At 33.9% G+C, this 12,651-nt stretch overlaps 1 protein-coding gene across 1 annotated transcript in view; it reads right to left on the bottom strand.

Moving 5' to 3' along the window:
- Window positions 1-7,991, bottom strand: part of TrpA1 (Transient receptor potential cation channel A1) — a 130,484-nt gene extending 122,493 nt beyond the window's left edge. Inside the window, exon 1 of the mRNA XM_074179026.1 lies at window positions 7,937-7,991. The gene's annotated coding sequence lies outside the window, so the exon portion shown is untranslated. The remainder of the gene's footprint in view (window positions 1-7,936) is intronic.
- Between the last annotated feature and the right edge of the window lie 4,660 nt (window positions 7,992-12,651).

Below are 12,651 nucleotides of genomic sequence, written 5' to 3'. Positions count from 1 at the left end.
CTCTTTTTTCTTCATTCGTGAAAGCCATTTTTCGCCAAAAACTCAATGACTTGTAGAGTAACAAAATGTCAATGATTGTAACAAATTGAAAGTCAAATTCGGAAACATCAAAGTCAAAACATATTATGATAAGGATTATTTTTTTTCAATATCTCCAATTTTTCGAAAAAGAATGATAACTTATGATACATTTTTGAAAAGGTAAAATTTGGTTCTATTGAAAACAGAAAGAATCCAAAGTAGCGTCTATGAGAAAAAATAAAGTGGATGATGGTGGCCGGAAGACGAAACGTCGGATAACAAATCTGCAAACACCATTATGTAGCAAGGAAAAAGTGGCAATGTAGAAGTGCAATTCGAATCCTTCGAAAAATAAAGCCAGAAAAAAATAAAAACCGTTTTCCGAAATTGTTGTTGGTCAGGTAAATGCGCAACTTTGCCTTAATTTAACCATCTTCGTATCTCTCATAGTTTCCGAGATCCCAATGATGAGGATCGAATTTGAAACACCCTGTATAGATATGAATATAATGTGTGAAGCATCTCGTTTCATTGCAGTTGCCACTCAAATTTATTCATGTATAACAACAATTTAGTTAATTACCGTGAAGGACCATTCATCACCTGAAAAATAGTCGGCTGGAGCGATTGGCAACTAACCATAATTTTTATCGAAAAATCATCTTCAGCGATGAGGGCTATTTCTAGATGAATGAGTACGTTAACATAATTGTTAACTAAATTCCTGGGTATACACATTGACAGAAAGTTAGGGTTTGTGGAACATATAACGTCCTTGAAAAAAAGACTAGCATCGGGCATGCTATTAGAGTAGTGACAAACGAGCTTGGTACAGCTATTGGCAGAAACACATATTTTTCACTCATAGAATCCCATATTAGATACGGACTACCCTTTTGGGGTTTTTGTAGAAAAACCTTATGGAATTCTGTGTTCATTCTACAAAAGAGAGCAATCCGTTATTTGTACAAGGCCAAAGCAAGGGATCACTGTAGACCACTATTCATCAAGCATCAAATTCTTACACTTACATGCCTTTTCATTATGGAGACTGTATGCTTGATTCACAACCGACATTTATCGAATGATAACCCATTAAATCCCAGGCACACCAGAAATAACTGCCATATCTCCCTGCCAATACCTAGGTCGACTCAAATTAAAAATTCAATAATATACGAAAGCAAAAAAATGTACAATCATTTGCCTGAACATTTTAAAGCAATCGGAAATAAAAAAAAATACAGGAAGGAGATCTGTTTATCTGTTTAAAATCTGTTTTTCCGTTAACCAGCTGTCGCACCCCTACGAACGACAACCCTCAGAAGTCGAAACTTGTGCGAGCTAAGGATTAACGAGGTCTTACCTTTTAACGTGTGATTCCTAACACGGGTTGGACGGTAGCAAGTGAAGATCGATCGTTCAGACTAGGGATTGAACCACCGACCAACACGGCAGTCAATTCGAGTGAGTGAACAAAGCACCCACGCCGAACCGCTTGGCTACCGACTGACCAAAAGTATTTCTCATTTCAAAAGCGTATTATGACCTGCATGAATATTACAATGACCATTTTTAATCATTTATATTTGCATAAAGATATAGGTATCAACTTCATGTCTAGATATTGTTTTGTAATTAGTTTCGAATATATGTGAGTGAATGTCATCATTCTATTTGTCATGGTTGTGCTTATCTATATGGACATTTTATTTATACATATGTGTGTATATATATGTGTATGTGTATGTATATGTGTGTGTATATATATGTGTATATAAATAATTATTCATCTTTACATTTTATATTTTCATATTTTTTGTCTCATATGTATTGGACACAGTGGATATCCACTTCATTGTTATTTATTCACTTTGTCAATAAGAATAATTATTCTTGGACAATAAAGTACAGTTTGATTGATTGATTGATTGATGTTGAATTTGAGACGATACCAATCCACATGAGATCCAAGAGCGTCCATTACATACCGAAAAAGTCACTATTTGGTGTGGATTTTGAGCTGGCGGCGTCATCGGTCCATATTTCTTTGAGAACGACGTTTGCCAGGCCATCATTGTAGGTCGATGATTACCAACTTTTTTTTGGCCTGAATTGGATAATCTGGACATGTAATTTCAGCAAGACGACGCTACGTGCCACACAGCTCATGTCACATTGGATATTTTGCACGAGTGATTTGAGGGCATGGTCATCCCATGTGGAGATGATGTGAATTGGCCACCGAGATCGTGCAATTTGACCCCATTAGACTTTTTCTTGAGGGGTTGTCTCAAGTCGCAGGTGTATGCCAACAAGCCAATGAAAGACCCGATATAATTCATTGCTCATATAAAATTAGATGTTTCGAGAGGGCTTTTTCTTCCAATTTGTGTTTGATAGGTTCTTTTTCACATGATTTACATATCTTTGTAATATATTCATTTTGAAATTAATTACTTTCTTCCTTCCTTTCTTTTCACATTTTTTTGTATGAAGATGGAAAACTAGAAAGCCAAATAATTTCTTTCCCAAAAATTATTACCTCTTGAAGATATAATAATAATAATAATCGAGTGGGCTGACGTCGGAAACTGAGGGGTTCATCATGGCTTGCCAGGATGGTGTCTTCAACACCTTAGTCTACCGCAGTCGCGTGATGGGTATAGAGGTTCCTGACACAAGGTGCAGGGCCTGCCGCGAGGCGCCCGAGACCCTAATGCACTTGCTATCAGCATGTCCAGCATATGCGGTCTCGGCCTATATCCATCGACATAACGCGGCCCTAAGAGTGCTATATTACCATCTACGGCACTCTTACGGTATTGACGAGACACCGGTGTTGCCCTACGCTCCGGGGGATATTGAATCCGTTGTGGGGAACGAGAAGTGCCGAATTTATTGGAACTATTCGTTCCCCACCCTCAGGCTCATACAAGCTAATAAGCCTGATGTAGTCCTTCTCGACCACCAGACCAAAACGATATTTGTCGTGGAGTTTTCAGCTCCTGGCGAGACGAATATCGTCAGAAAAGAGGAGGAAAAACGGATAAAATATCGAGATTTTCTCTTCGAACTCCGCAGACTCTATCCAGATCACTCTGTCGTTCTGATTGTTGGAGTCCTTGGTGGAATGATGTCTTCTCTACTCTCGAATCTAAAAATCATACCGGCTTGCCTCACTAAGGCAGAAATCTTAGCCGCACAGATGCAGAAGGCTGTCATTCTTGGCTCACTGCGTTTGCTCAGGGCACATGATTCTTGGACTCAATGATCACTTACCCCACGGTGTGGGGAGTGGTCATTGGTTGATTATGCTGGCGCGCCCTCCCGAATGTATCGGGGCTTCGGGGAGATAGGGCCTGACCAGCGCACACTACGGTAAAAAAAATAATAATAATAATAATCTTTATTCATCCTTCAAGATCATTCACATGATATAGGACAAGTCATAAGATGTATATACTCACACATATATAGGTACACATAACTATATTACTTCAAACATATCGTCCATACAAACAAGCAAACAACAAATCAAAAAAACTATGAATCAGCAAAATATTCACTAATGTCATAAAAGCAGGACTCCACTTAATATTTTTTCAATCTTGTTTTGAATTTATTAATATTTGTTTCGGTTTTGATATCACTTGGGAGATGATTGAAAAATCATATTCCATTATATTTAGGACTGCTTTCATAAAGTGATGTACCGTGCTTTATACTTCTAAATAAGTCACCATGCCTCCTAGCATGGCCATGAGAGTCAGAATTTTTTGAGAAGCTCTTTATGTTGAATTTAACATATGTTACAGTTTTATAAATGTAGATCGATGGTACCGTTAGTAATTTGAACTTTTTAAAATGATTCTTACAAGTCATTCGGTGATCTAAGCCAAAGAGTAGACGAATTAGTCTTTTTTGACTGATGAAAACTCAGCGAGCATTGGCCATACTTCCCTAAAGGATAATATTATAAGAAATATGTGAATATAAGAGAGCATAGTACACATTTATAAATTGCTCTAGTGTGAATATATTTTTCAGTTGCAAAATTGCATAATAACTACTATTGAGCCTCTTACACACCTGATCAACATGTGTATTCCACTTCAAATTTACATCTAAATATGTGCCCAGAAATTTTATTGAATCCGAAAAATATATATTTTTGTTGTTTACGCGAACAAAATAGTCATTTGAGATTTTTGTACTACACAAATCAGTAAATTCTTTTGACAAATTATTCATTTTCTGCACAAGTTCTTCTGGGGTTTCAGTATCAGTGGCGATTGTCATATCATCTGCATACAAAAAAAAGTGTTCATTGCTCAAATAATTTGGTAAATCATTGAAGTACAGAAGAAAAATCAAAGGACCTAATACTGATCCTTGAGAAACCCCTAAATCAACATCAAAAAGTTGAGATCTACAATCATCCACTTTAACGCAAATTTTCCGATACTCAAGATAAGATGCGAGCCACGACAAAAAAATGCTCCGAAATCCCAGTCCAGATAATTTGCCCAGAGCAACATTGATATTGATAGAATCAAATGCCTTAGAAAGGTCAAAGAAGAGTACCCCAACAAACCTTCCGCGATCCAATGCAGTATGGACGTAATCGAGAAAAGCCACCGAGACACTGTCCGTCGATCTTCCAGGGCGAAATCCATGTTGATGCCTGCTTATAACATTATGTTTATCAAGAAAACCAAGCATCCTGGTATGTATGCATCTCTCAAAAATCTTACATATGGCAGTTGGTACAGTAATCGGCTTAAAATTTTCTAACAATGTTCTTCTGCCTTTTTTATATAATGGAATGATAATACCAACCCTTAATTCCCTAGGAAATTTTCCATATTCAATACTCATGTTAATGAAATCTGAATGTATAATCAATGTTCATAGAAGTAAAGTTATTAAAATAAATGCTGCTAAATGCGAGATTACGGCATTTTTTGCTGCAGATGAAAAAAATTCAGCAAATATTCTGCTTATTGTTAGTAATATTTCCTTGAACTTCAATCTCATTTATCGAGGTAATTCTCGTTAAACCTGTTTTTTCTCTGACTGTTTTCCAAATATATTTTTGTTGAAAAATTTTATTCTCAAGATTATTTTGATAATAAGTTCTTTTCGCTTCAGCTATTCTGCCTATATAATTTTTCTTTAAACTTTTACCGTTTCAGTTTGAACAAGTTTTTTTTGGCTAAGATTAAATCATATAAGAAAATGAATGCCATTACCATGAGTAGATTCCACTTTAATCTTTTTTTCAAAAAATTAATCTCTCCTAAAAATATGCCCCCTTCAATTTATTTGTATTTTATGTGTTTCAATTTGTAGCGAAAATAATTTTGTTGAGTAATATTTCTGGAAAATAATTTTCCGTCTGTAAATTTTTCGTAAATTTTTGCTTCAGAGAAGAATTGACTAGTTGCTCGAATCTATTTCTTGAGTAGAGAATCAAATTTATTTTCTTCAATTTTTGATGAAATGTTGATGTTTTCTACAGCACGTCTTACAATAATTGTGGTTTGAATTATATCGGAACAACTTATAGAACATTCTCGAGTAGAATAACTTCACATAAAAGTAATATATTATGATCAAACGAAATTTTCTGTGCTATAACATAGCATTCAGGACATAATATGAAATTAGACTACTCTAAATTTTCGAATTCAGAAAGAAATATCTCTAAAATACTTTTTATTCATATTGAAGAAGAAAGTAATACAATTCATGAGATTATAAAACTACAAAAATTAATGGGCGTTTGCGACTTCATTGATTCCAGTGTCGCATTTGCTTTTTCAGCTGCAGGAAAACCCGGAAATATCTGCATCACCACGTTATCTGAAGATCTTGATCTACCAAAGTCCTCTTGTCATAAAAAAAAATGTAGGGTGTCTCCAGAGGCTCCAATAAATTCAAAACATCACCAGAACACTTCGTTACACTACTATCGCCTAAGTTAAACCAGTCCGTTTCGTCTTAGGCCAATGCGTAATAATGACCAGATTTAACACCAGAATCATGACTGCATGAAGATTATAATAGTGATCTGTTAGATTGAAGTGTTCATCTATTTCGATGGTGCATTCGTCAGAGATTGATCCATGTTTGAAGATCATCAGTGTCATTATTAGATTGACTGGTGCCTGAGATATACTTATTTTCTTATAATAGTCAGTAGGCAATACAGTTGATCATCGCCCGTTAAAAGTTCCATTGTCAGATGATTTGACACAATAAGCTTTGCACGGACTGGTTATTATTCATATTAGAAAACGCTAGTTGAAGTTTCAGAAAATCACATACGTTTTTGCTTCCTCTTGAACATTTACTACACATTGAACAAGTGAGGATTTTTCCAGCAAAAGATCTACAAACACAAGACGTGATAGACTGTACGGAATTATTCAATCCAGAGCGGTTAGGAGTATTGATTCTGCTATTTTTTTACTCACGAAGAGTACCTATTCATATTTAACAAGAACCCCAAGAATTCGGAGCAATCCTCTTGTTGTCCTAACGAGTATCTAGTGGACTTCAAAGAATCCAGGAAATAGGTTGGTGGAAAAGATGATACATTCTTTCGAAACTGCAACTGCGTGAACAATTATTTGAGTTTGGTGAATAAGTAGGAAACACTTTCGTTCTCTTTCATCGTTAAAACCTCGTTTTTGAAATCCTTCGTCATGAACAACTCTTGTAAAATGCTATTTATGTAGCAAATGTTTTCTAAATTATCTACTCCAATTTTCTTCTCAAAATTTTTAGGGCAACTGTCTACTGATTTGTAAGGAAGAACATGTTTCACAGAATCTGTATCAGAAACATTACTAAAGCTGTAATCGATTCTTCCAAGTGATGAAGGGTTTCGTAGAGGGATCGATTCGGCTCTTGCTTCATAAAGTAATCCATATGAATAAAAACCGAAAGAGTATGAATAAGAAAACAAATATCGAAAATTTGAGTGATATCTATAGTTATTCATAAAATAAAGGCCAATTTCAATGATATGTCAATTTTAAAATCAGTTAGATGTTGTATGAATAATTCATTAGATCAATTTGGGATAGATATCCTTTTCATTATTAACGTCTCAAATTGAAAGAGGTATATTTTTAGGAGAGATAAATTTCTGTAAAAGAAAGGTTTTAGTTTTCTACAGTTCCTACTTTTCCGTCTCCATACAAAAAATATGTGAAACTTACAGAAAAAGGAAGGAAGCAATAATGGATTTCTTTCAGATACATACTGGAACAAAAATCCCATCTGAAACAACTACTCTTCCCTCCATGTAATCCAATTTTTATTGAATTATTTCAAAATTGATGGCTTTTTTCCTAGTTTCGAAAGTTTTCAATTTTTTTCATAAAGATGGAGAAGTAGCCAAAAATGTCATTATTGTCGTTACAGTTAGCTTTGAACGTGATATTACCAATGTTAGATATTCCAAAGTTTTCAATTGTAACATCAGTGTCTGAATCTTGTGAATTTTTTCTCATAATTATGATTTCAAAAGTATTTTGGGGTTATTTAACTTATGAACACCATCAATTTTCAAGCTTTTCTCTATTGTATTTTGATTTTAGGGTTGCGAAGAAGTCTCGAATGACAAGAGAGGAAAGTTCGACAAATTATAATACATAGAGTTGATTTTCAAAAACGTATTCGTTTGAAAATCTCGTTACTCTCTACGCATAACTCAATTATAAACATATAAGATATATCACAATAAAATAATTGAACCACCGTTGCATGCATTTACTGCATCCTCGATAATTACAGTTATTTCACTATAGATATTCATGATATGAGTGACTTGTTAATCAACAAATGACTGAAAATTATTAGGGGTTGATAATAACCAGTCTTACTTCTAAGTTGTACCTACCCTTTGTAAATTCAATGTGAGTTCACAAGTTATATCTAATGACTACAACAGTAAGTTTCGCGGTTCACTGATTAACACAATCCTGTCGTAAAACGAGTCATCACGAAAACAATTCTACATGACTATGTCGAACTAATTTGAAAATGTACGATCGAAGTAGTTGTCTGACACGCCCTTCTCACTATGTAAATATTAATCAGGAAATTAGCAGATTGGAAAAGCTCTATTCTGCCTTCTATAAATAACTACTCCATGGGTTGAATTTTCATCAGCACATTTCGTTTCTAATTTGTGGAGTTTGAAACTGAATGTTGGAGTAGATTTTCATAGTTGGCTTTTCATGAATGTAATACTTAATACTTGTAACATCATGTTATTTGATCTAAATAATTCAGTAAAACCTCTGATGATTTCTACGAATTTTTCTGAACAGTTGGACAGCTATTCTCTAGTTTAATCAGTTTCGATATAGAATATGAAGAATGGACTGGTTTACATTAGAGAAATATTTCATCTTGCCATCTTCTTCTGATGATGTCGAGTTTTAAAAATAGACTCTAGACAAATGAGACTGTGGCGAACCGTTGTGAAAATAATCCTTATGAGGATAAAAAACACCTGCAGACAAAGTTCGGAAACAACTCCATATGTTCACTTCCACTTCTCTTTTTTTCAACTTTGGGATCTGCTAGCTTTATTATTGAGCCTAAGTTGAATTCCAATCTTTCTGAATTGATAATAATTCTGGTCACTTCTAGACTCTTTCATAGCCCTGTTAAAAAAATGATTCTTTCTCTTTTGAATGATCAGTGATTTAAGTGTTTCGTTTTATTTTTTTTTGTTACCAAAATTATTCCAATGATTTTTTCATTTGAGTTTTCAACAGAAATAACAGTTTGAAAGTTTTTCTGAAATAGGTGGTCTGAAGTTGTGACAATAAATTTCGCCAAAATTCTAAGTTAAAAACAGAATCAAAATTGTCTTTTTATATCGTTCTTTACAATCGACTGAAGGAGTGGTTTGACGATGCTATTTCAAAAACCCTAATTCAAAAATATATATACTTTGGAATACAAACAGTTGGTGAGCACAAACACCCTTCCCTCCGGTGATGCTGGGATGTGCTTTTGTTTCAGAAATTGTTGTAGACCAAGTGGGGTTGTTCTGGTGTTGCCGCAAGACAGTGCAATAGTCAATATTTTTGTTTGAACGTGGTTGACAATGTTTCATGTTGAATTTCATTATTTTGGACTTCCATTGTCTAAAATCCCTGAATGAACAAATAAAATTGATATTTGAAATGATTAGCTGAAAATAACGATTATATCAAGCAGGAAACTCTGAAATGAAATTACAATAAAATATAAATAATCAAAAAAAAATCAACAATTAATATGGAATATAAATGAAAACGAAAAGATTTTAAGCCAAGTTACTCCACGACGTATCGGTTGTTAGTATTAGGATAGGGCACCAAATTAAAACGACCAGTTTAGGTAGACTCACTCATTCTCAATTATTTACGCTATCTTGATGAATGCTCAGAATCAACTGACTGATGTATATCATAATGCCTAGTAATTCGAGTACAGATATGATTCATATTCGCAACGTTTCCATTATATAGTTATATTAATAATAATAATAATAATACATTTATTACCCATCAAAGAAAACACAGAAGAATATACAGTAGTGGTGGTGCTATTAAATGATACTCTGATGTATAAATGGCTGGACTTATTGGTTCAGATAACAGTTGAAAACCGTTTCTGTTCTTCCACCAATACCAAAGAGATATTTACAGTTTTAACAGATAGCAATACATTACATGAGTAAAGATAAGTAAATGAAGAGAAGGAGGGAAAAGGAAAGCATAAGAAGATAAGGGTTAGAGAGAGAGAGAGCAGAACAATTTTTGAGAACTTCACTGAGTACTTAGTAGGTAGTTTTTGAATTTGGATTTGAAAACCAACTGCGATAGTTGTAGGTATGATCCATCCAGTTTATGCAAATTATTCATGCAGACTGCCATATTGTAGGAGAAGGACCGTTTCGTATATTTCTTTACAGTGTGATAGTATAGTAAGAATGGTTTGTTTACGAATATTCAAATTATGGATCTCCGTTCTATAAAAGAGTTTTTCATGTAGATAAGGTGGAGTCTTTGATTTGAATATATGATGAAACTGGCAAGCTATATGATGACGTCGCCTGTTATACAAATTTAGCCATTTAGGCTCTTTTAGTTTATCAGTAATTGATATACGACTGACTTTTGTAATACCACAAATTAGTAGCGCAACAGTAGTTTTAGATGCATGGAGGTCAATTAATCCTCTTATGTTTTGATTGAGTAACTCAACCTTCTCATCCAAATCATCCGTTACAAGAATATTTTGCCAAGGTAAAGCTTCTAGTTCATATTGAAGAAGTTCAGTATTTATGTGATTTAGAGCCCTGTATGTGATTTTTTCACTAATATTTATATTCTCAAAATTGACTTTGAATCTGCAACTTAATCGCATGTGATCTGATATTTGACTGGTTTCTACAGCTAACTCACATTCTTCAGAAGTAAACGTGGTTATCACCAAATCAATAAGAGATACAGAAGTGTTCGTTATTCGTCTGGGTTCATCAATTAGTTGTGAGAAATTGAAGGTTTCAATAATTGAACTGAAATCTTGAGTAACTGAAGAATTTAAGTCAGGCATATTGATGTTGACATCGCCAACACATATAATGTTGCTAAAATTTTAAATCAAGTTTGAAAATAGATCTTCAATGTGGTCAAAGAAAATTTGGACACTAGTATTTGGAGGTCTGTAAACATTACCAACTACTATTGATTCTTTTCCAATGATGAGTTTGATAAAAATGTACTCTATAAAGTCCTTGCATTCACTAAATGAAAAATCGAATTTTATATTATTTCTGATATACAAACCTACACCCCTACCCCTGGTTGGCCGTTCCTGACGAACAAATTTGAACTGATTTAGAAGTACGGAATCATTCGCTATACAAGAATGCAACCAGGTTTCAGATACTCCCATAACATCACAGTCGACACAAACAATCTCATTTCTGAATTCTGAATATTGAATTGAAGTAATTCTTGAGAAATAATGTAAATCAATGGCCATTCTTATTTCTGCAAACTTTGGTCCTGGTGAAGGTTTGGTGAAGGCATCAGCTTGTTCACCTCTCGGAATATATTTCAGTATGATTGTCTTTTGCTCAATCTGATCTGTCGATAAGTGATATTTGATATCAGTCGGGTTGTTGGCCAAGTTTATGTAACCGTTATTATCCTCAAATATAACAATTGGTTTCAAAAAAATAAGATTAATACCACTTAGAGTGATTTTAACCAGATAGTTCCTCTTACTGCTTCGAAAAGAGCCATATGTTCAGCTTCAGTGAATGAAGCGGCAACTGTAACTTGTTTCCTAGTATTCCACGATATCGTACAATTATCAAATGCATTGAACAAGTATCCTGTCGTACTTTTTCTATCAGTTTCCTTGTTGCCCCAATCAGAATCTACATAGTCAACAATCAGACTGACATAATCGCATTTAAAATATGTCAATCAAAATCACACCATCAAGTCATCACTAACTTAATTATATTTTATACTTAAAATGTGCATTTTTCTATGTATGTATATTTGTTATGTCTCCAGGGTTAGTAAATGTGAAAACTACTATCTTGGTGAATTGAAATTTACGATTTGTTTTAAATTAAACGAATTGAGCGTCCAAGTTCGGCCTCACCTACCATACTCTTCAGACCTCTTGCCAATCGACTACAATCTTTTCATGCACTTCGATAACTTTCTCAGCGGGAGAGCCTTCGCCAATCAGGACCAGGAAAAAGTGTCATGTGTTGACTTCATCGAATCTCGAGCACAAAATGTTTTTGCTGACGGAATTAATCTACTTGTGATACTTTGGCAGAAGTGCACTGATTCAAATGGCGTTTATTTTGATTAAATATTTTTATTATTTTACAATATATATTTAAATGTTATAGCTGTATATGAAACAATTTTCAGCTATATAAAAATTAATTTTACAATATTGCCTATCTAAATTTATTTTTGCTTGTGTCCTTATGTAGTAATCATTAAACCAACAATATTATTTTAATAAGCTATATAGTATACAATTTGGTATAGGTCCGTCATCGTTATTCATAATATTACTGTATTTACTTATTTCCACACTCTCATAGGCATCTAGTTGCCTGTTGTTGTGTTAGATGCCTATGAGAGTGTGGAAATAAGTAAACACAATAATATTATGAATAACGATGACGGACCTATACCAAAGAGCATACTATATAGCTTGTTAAAATAATATTGCTGGGTATACTGATTGCTACATAAGGACACATTGCAAAAATGAATTTAGATAGGCAATATTGTGAAACTAATTTTTATATAGCTGAAAATTATTTTATATAGAGCTATAACAGTTAAACGTATATTGTAAAATAATAGATAAGGCAAAATTGTAAAATTAATTTAGGTTGGTATACCTGTATGGGTGGTACACCTAGATGGTTTACCTATACATATGTTAGGTATATCTATATAGCATAAATAGCGTTAGCTTCGCGTTAATTTCTAGTTTAATCTTCCTCTTAAAGATGATCACTTGGTGATCGAAACACGTGTCGAGGTGTTAGAAATAACGATTTGGTGT

The sequence above is a fragment of the Leptinotarsa decemlineata genome, unplaced genomic scaffold (genome assembly GCF_025532065.1).
Source record: "Leptinotarsa decemlineata unplaced genomic scaffold, Ldec_3_MD MMD2_tig00004307_RagTag_RagTag, whole genome shotgun sequence".
Classification (NCBI taxonomy): Eukaryota; Metazoa; Arthropoda; class Insecta; order Coleoptera; family Chrysomelidae; genus Leptinotarsa; species Leptinotarsa decemlineata.
Note: the sequence above shows the minus strand (reverse complement) of the source record. Positions and strands in the feature narration are given on the sequence as shown.